Below are 10182 nucleotides of genomic sequence, written 5' to 3' on the forward strand. Positions count from 1 at the left end.
CCAGGACTCCCACAGAGAACAGTCATGCACCATTCCTCTACACTGCAGACCTCCTTATCAATTCCCATCTCTGACACTTCTAGAAGTTCTCTGACGATTCTGCCATAGTTGGCCTCATCACAAGTAGCGAAGACTCAGAATTCAGACAGGGGACCCAGAAATTTGTGGTCTGGTGCCAGCAGACCCACGTCCTGATTAATGCAGGGAAAACCAAGCAGCTAGTGGTGCAGAAGCAGATCCACCCCACTGACACCGTTGAACATAGTGGACTCTTATAAGTACCTTGGTGTTCATCTGAATAGCAAACTGGACTGGACTCACAACACTGAGCCACTGTATAAGAAAGCAGAGCAGACTCTTCCTGCTGAGGAGACTGAGGTCTTTTGGAGTGCAGGGGGTGCTTCTATAGACCTTCTATGACTCTGTTGTTGCATCAGCCATCTATGGAGCTGTCTGTTCGAGCGGTGGTTTATCTGTAGCTGAGAGAAAGCGACTGTATAAGCTGATCAGGAAGGCCAGCTCTGTGAATGGATGCCCTCTGGACTCAGTGCAAAAGGTGAGAAACAAAAGGATCTTAACTAAATTAATATCTCTGTTGGATGTTTCCCACCCCATGCATGAAGCTGTTTCAGAACTGGAGAGCTCCTTAAGTGACAGACTGCTGCACCTTAAATGCACCAGGGAGCGTTATCACAGATCCTTCCTCCCAGCAGCTGTAAGACTCTATAACCACACTCTGTTCCCAACAACCTCAATAAGTTGTTACATTCATGCTGTGTTGCAAAGATTCTCTTATTCTGTTAAATAACATGCTGCTGTCATTTTGCACAATTCTGATATTGCTGCTATTTTCAAATATCTATTGCTGTAAATATCTAGCTAGCTGTATATTGGTTATTTACTCTCCAGGTGCACAGTTTTTACATTGTTAAAAAAAACTTTTCACTTTTAGCTCTATATTATAATTGTATTCTTATACATTTATCTAAGGTCCTTAATTGGGTGACCATTTTTTTCCATATAATCTTTTTGTTGTTGTAAACACCAGAATTTCCCCTTCGCTGGCAATAAAGATATTTTCTTTTCTATTCTAAATTTGGATAAAACTAAGTTTATGTTGTCTGAAAACCTCAAAAGTAAAACAAATGTATGTATACTAATAGGTAATGTAACAGTAAACATTTTATAGTCAATATCCTTTTTTCATAATTAGTTTTAAAGTAAAAAAATAAAATAACCAAATTATATCTAAGTTGTATCTGGTAAGTTGTTATGAATATAAGTAATTGTATCAGATGTGCAGATGATGTTGCATCATATCGATCATAGACTTATCAATTAAATGTAAATCGGATTGTGAAAGACCTTTTGATGTTTGCAAACATCTTATCATCATCGTAACAAATTGATAAAATTTTCTTATCTTGCTAAATCGGTTTATTTACACCCATATTCTTCATTTAATAGTTGCTTATTAAATTATGTTTTATAAAGAAAACTGTCATCTGATTAGATGGAGAAGTTAATACACATCAGAATAATATCATTTTACAAAAGAAGAGCAGATAAATAAAATTACAAACCTTTCCAAAGCTTCAGCTCTATAATTCATAATGTCTCAATGAAAATGACAATTAAAACTTAGATAAACACCAGATAAACTCATCTTTTGGATTCTGGATTTATGATCTGTTCAGGTCCTGCTGCAGTAGAGCATCCCAAAACCATTTCACTTCCAATGTTCTCCAAACATTGAGCTAATATTCAAAAGATGTCCAGGTGTCTCACTTATAAAAAAAAATGCTTAGTATTTATAGTAAAACTGTCTGTACTCGCTCTCAATCTGCAGGTTTACTAATGGTACCTATAATTTCTAAAAGTAGAATGGGAGGCAGATCTTTTAGTTATCAGGCTCTTCCGCTGTGGAACCAATAACAGTTTCAGTCCGTGAGGCAGACACCCTGTCTACTTTTAAGGGTAGATCTAAAACTTTCCTTTTTGATAAAGCTTATAGTTAGAGCGGCTCAGGTTATCCAGTACTATCTCTATAGTTATGCTGCTATAGGCTTAGACTGCCGGAGGACATAGGGACCCCTTTTCCATCTGGTCTGTTCCTGTTTGGCTGTAACTCCTTCCTGTAGAGAAATATCAACTGTGCTGCTGCCATCAACACCTTTGTTTCTATATGTTGGCGTTCGGCCTGTTTTTCAGTGTAGTCCTGTTTCTCTGACTGCGACTAACTGAATGTGCTCTCTTTCATCCTGTGAAAGTGAGCAACAAGGTGTGCTCGCTTTGGTGTTGGAGTCATTGCTTTCTTGCAGCAGGTATTAATAATAACTACTGCTTAAGCTGGACAAGACTGCTTTTCATTAGTGACTCTATATCTACACAAAGGAAACAGTGGGAGCCTTCAAGCAGGAAACAAAGGCAATGAGATTACCAGCTGCCAAGGTGATCATATGCTCACAGGACAAGAGAAAACCTTTCCAAGTTAAGGTGCAGGTTTGCATGCAATGAATCCTACCACCAAAGCAGCTCATGTGCAGCCAGAGACTCAGACAAATACAGGCTTTGATGATAATGTCATTCTTGCAATACTGGTTGATAATGTCTTCAAATAAAGTTTGCAGTTAGTATTTGTTGAGCAAAGGAAATAATTTAAATGGATTATCTTCCACAGACCTGCTGGTAGAAGACAACACACTGCAAATCTTTAACAATGAATTAAAACGGGTTTCTACAAACAGTAAATGTAGAGAAAGGATGAGTTAAAAAAAAGGTTGCCTCAGGTCACCTGGTAATATTGAAACTGATAAACTTTAAAGTGTGAGTTCTGCATTTAGTTACTTTGGTTTATCTGATGGATAAGTTTTCACCTTCTGTCCCTCTCCTTTTTAATTTATTTTTTATTTTTTTCTAAGGTAGCTGTTTGTTCATAAAAAGGCAAAATTAACTGGTTTCTACACCACATGTTAAATTAAGTCAACAGTTATTACTGCAGATTAACAATCTTGCTTGGACAATATATGAATTACACTAAGGCTGTGTTTAATATTATAATTATAACTTAAGAAACAAAGTTAAACTGCAGGAGGACATATCAGTCAACCTAAGCTCAGAATGATCCCTCTCCAGGCCAAGGCACAGATTATATGAAGATAATCCAATAAAGTGCGCACAAACACTCACCTTGTCTCCTTCAGCTCTTTGGGGCTGAACAACTAGAAACTCTGCATTTATTCCCAAAGACCTTTACATCTCTCTCCGCACACAAAAGATCAGAAAGGAGGATGGAGCAGAACCAGCGGTCCAGATATGTCTTCAGAACAACCGGCAGAACCAGAACCTGTTGCTGTGCAGCAGGAGTTACCAAAGTGGACTCCCTACCTGAGCTTGCATGGTTGGGCTGCGTTTATAATCCGTGTGTGACATGGTGTGGGAGGAGTTCAGAATTACACTGTAAAAAGAAGCTCCCAGCCTCAGCATAGACTGAAGGACAGAGGCTCTCCACCCAGGGCGGTATTACCTTTGGACAAATGTTAGTACTAATAGTAAAATAGAGAAAAATACACAGTATAGCAATGCATGATATATCAGCATTGATATAATTTCTATTAGTTAAACAGGCCCCATATGAATATGCAATAGAATAAGCAATATTTTATGTAATTGTTATTTCTGATTTATAATGGGTCATGTGGTATTTGATTAAGGCAATGCCAGGAGGCATTCGAAACACCAGCTGGCTCCTTTCGGCTTGGAGGAGCAACGACAACTTTTATTTATACAAATTAATTAGCTATATCTATAATCATATTAAAACTTAGGGGAACTCATTAAAATTTCATTTATTTATCCAACAATGTTTACATTATCAATTTGATCTATTTTTTTTATCCTTCTTTATCAGCCAGTCTTTGGTTTAGTTACTTTAGTATTTTTAGTCATTTAAAGGTCCTTATTCCCTCTCTTCTATATTTTTTCATCTTTTTTCAAATGATGTCAGACTATTTAACTTTAGTAGAATTGATCACTGCAACAGTGTCTTCATAAGTTTGCCTATGAAGACAGACAGCTGCAGCTGATCCAAAATGCTGCTGCTAGTGTTCTCACTAAAACTAAAAACGTAGATTACATCAGCCTGGTTCTTAAGTCCTTCCACTGGCTCCCTGTAGCTCAGATAATAGATTTTAAAATCCTTCAGTTAGTCTAAATAACGGAATAGATCAGCACCTCAATCCATAACAGATCTGTTGTCAGTGGATCAACCTCCCAGACCACTCAAGTCTTCTAGTTCCAGACTACTCTGTCCATCCAGAACTAGAACCAAACATGGAGAAGCAGCTTCTATACTCCACTCATCTGGAACAAGCTCCCAGAAGACTGGAAAAGAGCGGAAAGCCTGAGTTCTTTTAATTAATAGTTCTCTAAGGTCTCGTTAAGGATTTTCATCCAGAATCTCAGCAGATTCTGGGTTTATGATCTGTTCAGGTCCTGCTGCAGTAAAGCATCCCAAAACCATTTGACTTGGAAAGTTCTCCAAACGCTGAACTGATATTCAAAAGATGTCCAGGGGTCTCACTTATAAAACACTGTTTATAATTTATAGTAAAACTGCCTGCCAACCAAAAAGTCAAAAATGCAGCCCCCCTAAAAAAGTCAAGATTTATAAACCATGTGCCACCATGGTTTTATAAATCATGAGGTTCAGCTCATGCTTTGCCTACAACCTGACTTTTCTGAGGACAAAAAGACTTATCAAACAAAAAATAAAGTATTCCAGAAGCATATTCTCACTCTTAAAAATATAAATAATTATAACATTTCCAGGATTAAGGGACTAATGTATCAGCATGATCTGGAAAAACTAATCCATGCGTTTATTTTTAGTTGAATTGATCACTGCAACGGTGTTTTCACAGGTCTGCCTAAAAAGTGAATCAGACGGCTGCAGCTGATCCAGAACGCTGCTGCCCATGTCCTCACTAAGACTAAGAAAGTAGAGCACATCACCCCAGTTCTAAAGTCCTTACACTGGCTCCCTGTATCTCAGAGAATAGACTTTAAAATGCTTCTGTTAGTCTATAAATCCCTGAATGGCTTAGCACCTAAATACATCACAGACTTGCTATCAGTGTATCAACCCTCCAGACCACTCAGGTCTTCTGGCTCCAGCCTGCTCTGCATACCTAGAACCATAACTAAGCATGGAGGAGCAGCATTTAGTTCCTATGCTCCACTTATCTGGAACAAACTTCCAGAAAACTGTAAAAGTGCGAAAAGCCTGAGTTCCTTTAAATCAAGTCTAAAAACATATTTGTTTAGGATTGCCTTCGACTGTTCTAGTTAAACAGTTGATTGATTACTGATTTTTTTTATCAGTAAAAAACCTTTATATTCAATACAAGTGCGAGAAAAAAAAGCTTAATTTGCTGAAATATATAATTTATCAAACAGTCAATTACTTGTATTGATCTTCTGACAAGTAGGTGGTTTGTAAGCAGCAGCTGTTGAGAGCCCAGTTCATGTCGATATAATGCAGTTAAACCAATGAATCCACTTGACCACAGGTCTGTAGTAGTTGCAAATAACAAAGCCCAGTCCAACTTTTTTGGTAAGCACAATCTCAGCAAAGTATTTGTGACTCTTCGGGTCATATTTTTTATCACACACTTTCAGAATGTGAAGGAAGCGGGGCGTCTCTAAGGTGTCGATGCGCACCATTTCCATCCCTATATGAACAGCTACAGTGTCGGCCATCTGCTTCCACACTACACCTGTCGGTCGGCACCGCTTTAGAAAATGAGGCGGCCAGGGTTTGTCGTCTTTTCTTGTCGTGGTCGTGTTTGTCTTTGCCCGTGCTACCAATGCTGCACTCCCAAAGTAGTGAGCGCTACTCCCATTCTGTGGGGAGCTTTTGCAGGACATGCTGAAACAAGTTAGTTGCACAATACTGTAGTCTGCTCCACATCAGCCTTGTCAAAGCCGGACTACTTCCACATAATCAACGAAACACGAGTCCCTTTTGTTGGTACCAACTCTTCAGATTGAGCAGCGTGAGTAAACAGTGCAGCATGCAATCAGGTGGAAGGAGGAAAGAGGCGGCAGAAGCAAACGTGCAAGTAAAAATTGCAGAAGAAGAGACTTCCACAATTTATCGATTTAGCAAATTTTCATATCGTGGCCTTTTAAAAACATTAATTAATCTTATTAATTTGATTTATCCCCAGCTCTAATTGCTACCTTTGGACTGAGGAAAATTATTAAACGTCGTAACAGACGCTGTTGGCTGCTCCATCAGACGTATAAGGCGCCCCTTTTCCAACCTGAGCACCGGCCCCCCCTAAAATGTGTGCACACCACTGCTAGAGATGAAATGAGCAGTAATTGGAAAGTAAGCAGAGTTAGACAGATGAATGAAAGGAATAATTAAGCCAGGCATAAGAGCCAAGATCCTGAAAAATATTTAACCTTTGGAACTTGTTGCCAGTTTACATGAGAATTTTAAATTCACGTTTCTGATTAGACATTGGTGACAGTAAAAAGTTTTTACTTCATATGCAGAACATAGAAATAAAACACTCAGTGTTTATCCAAGAACACAATGCACTGCTTTCCTCCTCTGGCCTCTGTATTGTTCAGAAGAAATCCATCTCAGTGTCATAAGATAGACCAAAGCCAAAGAGGTGGAGCAGATGAGTAACATCCTGTAAGCTATCTATTCCAGGCTCAGTAGTAGCAGATTAACTGTTGGCTTGGGATAATTACGGCAGATCTCTTTAATCCCAAACAATTGAGCTGTGGCCGTGAAGGTCTTTTAACTTTCAGTAGCTTTTAGTGTTTTAACTTAAACATATAATATAATTTAGCACAGAACGAAATTAGAGCAACTTTATCCAGCAGCTATAACTGATTTTAAAAATCTATTTACGATTGGTCGTTTTTTTAATTTCTAGTAAGGTATTTGTCGACCTCTAGTGGCTATTTAAAGTCAGTACATTAAGAACAGAAATAATGCTGAAGAGTTTTCTTTCCTCTGATGAGTTTTAATTGGAGATATTTGGACAACTCAGAAAAATAAATCTAAAAAAATATGATTAAATAGAAAATAATCATCTAACATGAAGTATACATTATGAATAAGAATTACTTTAGTGTAAGGTCATTTCCTAATATCAAAATGTGATTTGTGTCTCTGTGGCCTAAATAAACAGCAAGCAAGTCAGCAGCTCTTTATCAAATTTTCCGATCTGAGAGCCTTACATCAGAATCTACTGTAACTCAAAGGGACTTTTTTCGTCCAAAAAAGTTGGAAACTGTAATAAGGGCACTATTTGGGCGCTTAAAGGATGTTAACTCAGCAACTTCCTTAAATTTATATACACAAACTTTCCAATCTGTCATTATCTGGGGAAAAGTTTATGGATGTCTCTGAAAGAATTTCAAACAAATAATAATGAAAAAAAAAAACAAAACAAAAATCCTTAAGCACCTAAGTCCAGAGCCATTGAGAAAAATAGGATAGATTTCCTATTTCCACTGCTCTGCTCAAGTCACCCCATTAAAACAGTTTTAACAGGTTTTGTGCACTCATCTGTCAAAGCTTTTTACAGTAACCTCACTCTTTCTGAAGTGGATAGCAGTGCATGATTGAAATTAGAATAGCTGAGATGCATATAGAGAATGATGAGCACGTAACTGAAGGAACAGCACAGTCAGGAAAATCTGGCGATATTGCAGCTATATCTGATTGGTAGTATTCAAATAAAAAATACCTTTTGTATTTTTCCCAATCTTGTTCAGCCCTAATATTTGGCTTTACTTAATTGGGACTAAACATTGCTTCAGGTTTGGCTATTTGATATCAGGTATACAGCTCAACATTCTTAAGAGCTTGAAATACCTTTTATCCTTTCGCGTCCAACTCTAAACATTTGGAATGTGGGAACTTTTCTATTGTTATCCAGGGATCTCACACATTTTGTTATGAATATGGCCAATAGGTGACCCTATTATTTTTTCTTTCAAAGAGAGATTGGTCTGTGTTAACATCACCACAGGTACAGAAAACCAATAAACCTGCTCTTTTCATTAATGTCCACTAGATGGCAGCCTGACCCAGTTGTGCCTTCCTGCGCCTCAGTTAGACTTAGACAACTTTTATTGTCATTTTGTATACACAGACTGTATACAAAACGACATTTTGTTTTGTACAGCTCTCATGACATTTCCATTCCTTAAAGTTCTGCAGTGATCAAACACTGTGGGGGAAAAAACATGGGGCAAAAAAGCAACATCCAGAAATGTTTCATAGGGGTGCCCAGATGGAGCCACTAAAAACCTTGGGGTGGGACACTGAAACTCAAAGTTATAATTTCATGGTTTTAATCTAGTATTGTGGTAAACCTGCGTGTAGAGATCATAAAGACTTAAGTAAACACCTACTCATATTTTGGTGTATTGTGTGATATTTAATGATACGTCGCTGGCTGTGCATAATGGGATGAAACGCAAAACTGATGCTACTACAATTTACACCGATGAGTGGGGGGCCAGTAGGGTGGCCAAAGCATTGCACAGGGTTGCCATGGCCACCCCTTGATACAGAGTCTCTGACAGGATTTTCATTTTTGTTGTCAGATGGTGGAGTAGAAGTTGTTTCGGTATCTGCTGGACCTGCAATGAATGCTGCGAAGCCTCTTCCCAGAGGGCAGCAGCAGGGAGAACAGTCCATGGTGGGGGTGTGAGGGGTCATTGATGATGTTACAGGCTCAGGACACGCAACGCTGGGATGAAATGTCTTTTGTGGAGGGATGAGGAGCTCCGACGAGACTTTCTGCTGTTCACTCCACTCTTCTGACATTCTTCCAGTCTGAGGCACTGCAGCCTCCACACCACACAGTGAGACAGCTGGTCAGAACGCTCTCTATGGTGCTTCTCTAGAAAGTGGTGAGGATGGGTGGGGGCAGGTGGGCTCTCCTCATCCTCTGCAGGAAGTACATGTGCTTTTGTTCCCTTTTGACCAGTGAGGTGGTGTTTAAAGACCAGAGGTTTTCTGTGATGTGCACCCCCAGGAATTTGGTGCTGCTGACCACCTCTACAGTTCAGCTCTGGAGTTGATGAGCAGTGGAGCGTAGGACGGTTCTTACTGAAGTCAACGATGATGTCCTTTGTCTTCTCCACATTCATACAAAAGAAATTCTAGTTTATAGTACTAGAGCAGAAGAAGGGTAGTTTTTGAAAACTAGTTTAAAAGTTGCTCCCCATTTTATTGAGCAAAGAAGAAAAATCATAATTCTGTAAATGCTGCCAGTTTAAGGTATGGGCTAAAATACTGCTAACACTGGGCTGGTTTATGACTTCAGATCAAATCAAATAATTAATTTGTTTATTCTAGATAACATTAGTATTTTACCTGAAAAAGCATTATGATATTTACTGCGATTATTCATATTCTAAAATTCAAAGTCAAATTTTTTTTTCATTTTTATTTTATATGCAGGTATTGACTAGCATTTTTTCTTTCTTTAAATGTAGCTAACCTGTAATTGATTAGCATTATGTATGGATACATTTTATCATCTCTTCAGTTTAAAGCCCATTCATGCTGGGTTAAAGATACTCCAGCAATGCTGAAATTCCAGGGTCTTCGGTCAGTCCACCTTTGACTTCTGATGAGCAACACAAATAATATATTTTGTTTCTAGAAACCAGTGGAATGTGGAACCCAGCCAATGGCCTTAAAGAACCACCTTGTTGTTGTTCACCTTAACTTTTTATGAACACCTGTTTTTATTGCATCATTCCTGTACCGAAAACACTGCGCCCCAGTGGTTCCAAGGACTACAGACCCATGGCATTGACGTCATACATCATGAAGACCCTGAAAATATTCATCCGAGAGCAGCTCCGGCCCATGGTCAGACCACTTCTGGACCCCCTCCAGTTTGCCTACCAGCCCAACTTGGAGTTGAGGACGCCATCATCTACCTGCTCAAGCATGCTCACGTCCACCTGGGAAAGCCAGACACCTCTGTGTGAGTCATGTTCTTTGACTCCTTCCAGGGCACCCAGCACCATCAGCCCCGCTGTACTGGGTGAGAATCTGGCAGTGATGCAGGCGGAAGTCCCCATTGTGTCCTGGATTGTGGATTACCTAACTGGCAGACCACAAAAAAGAAA

This window comes from Cyprinodon variegatus, unplaced genomic scaffold (genome assembly GCF_000732505.1).
Source record: "Cyprinodon variegatus isolate N-32 unplaced genomic scaffold, C_variegatus-1.0 Scaffold2141, whole genome shotgun sequence".
Taxonomy (NCBI): domain Eukaryota; kingdom Metazoa; phylum Chordata; class Actinopteri; order Cyprinodontiformes; family Cyprinodontidae; genus Cyprinodon; species Cyprinodon variegatus.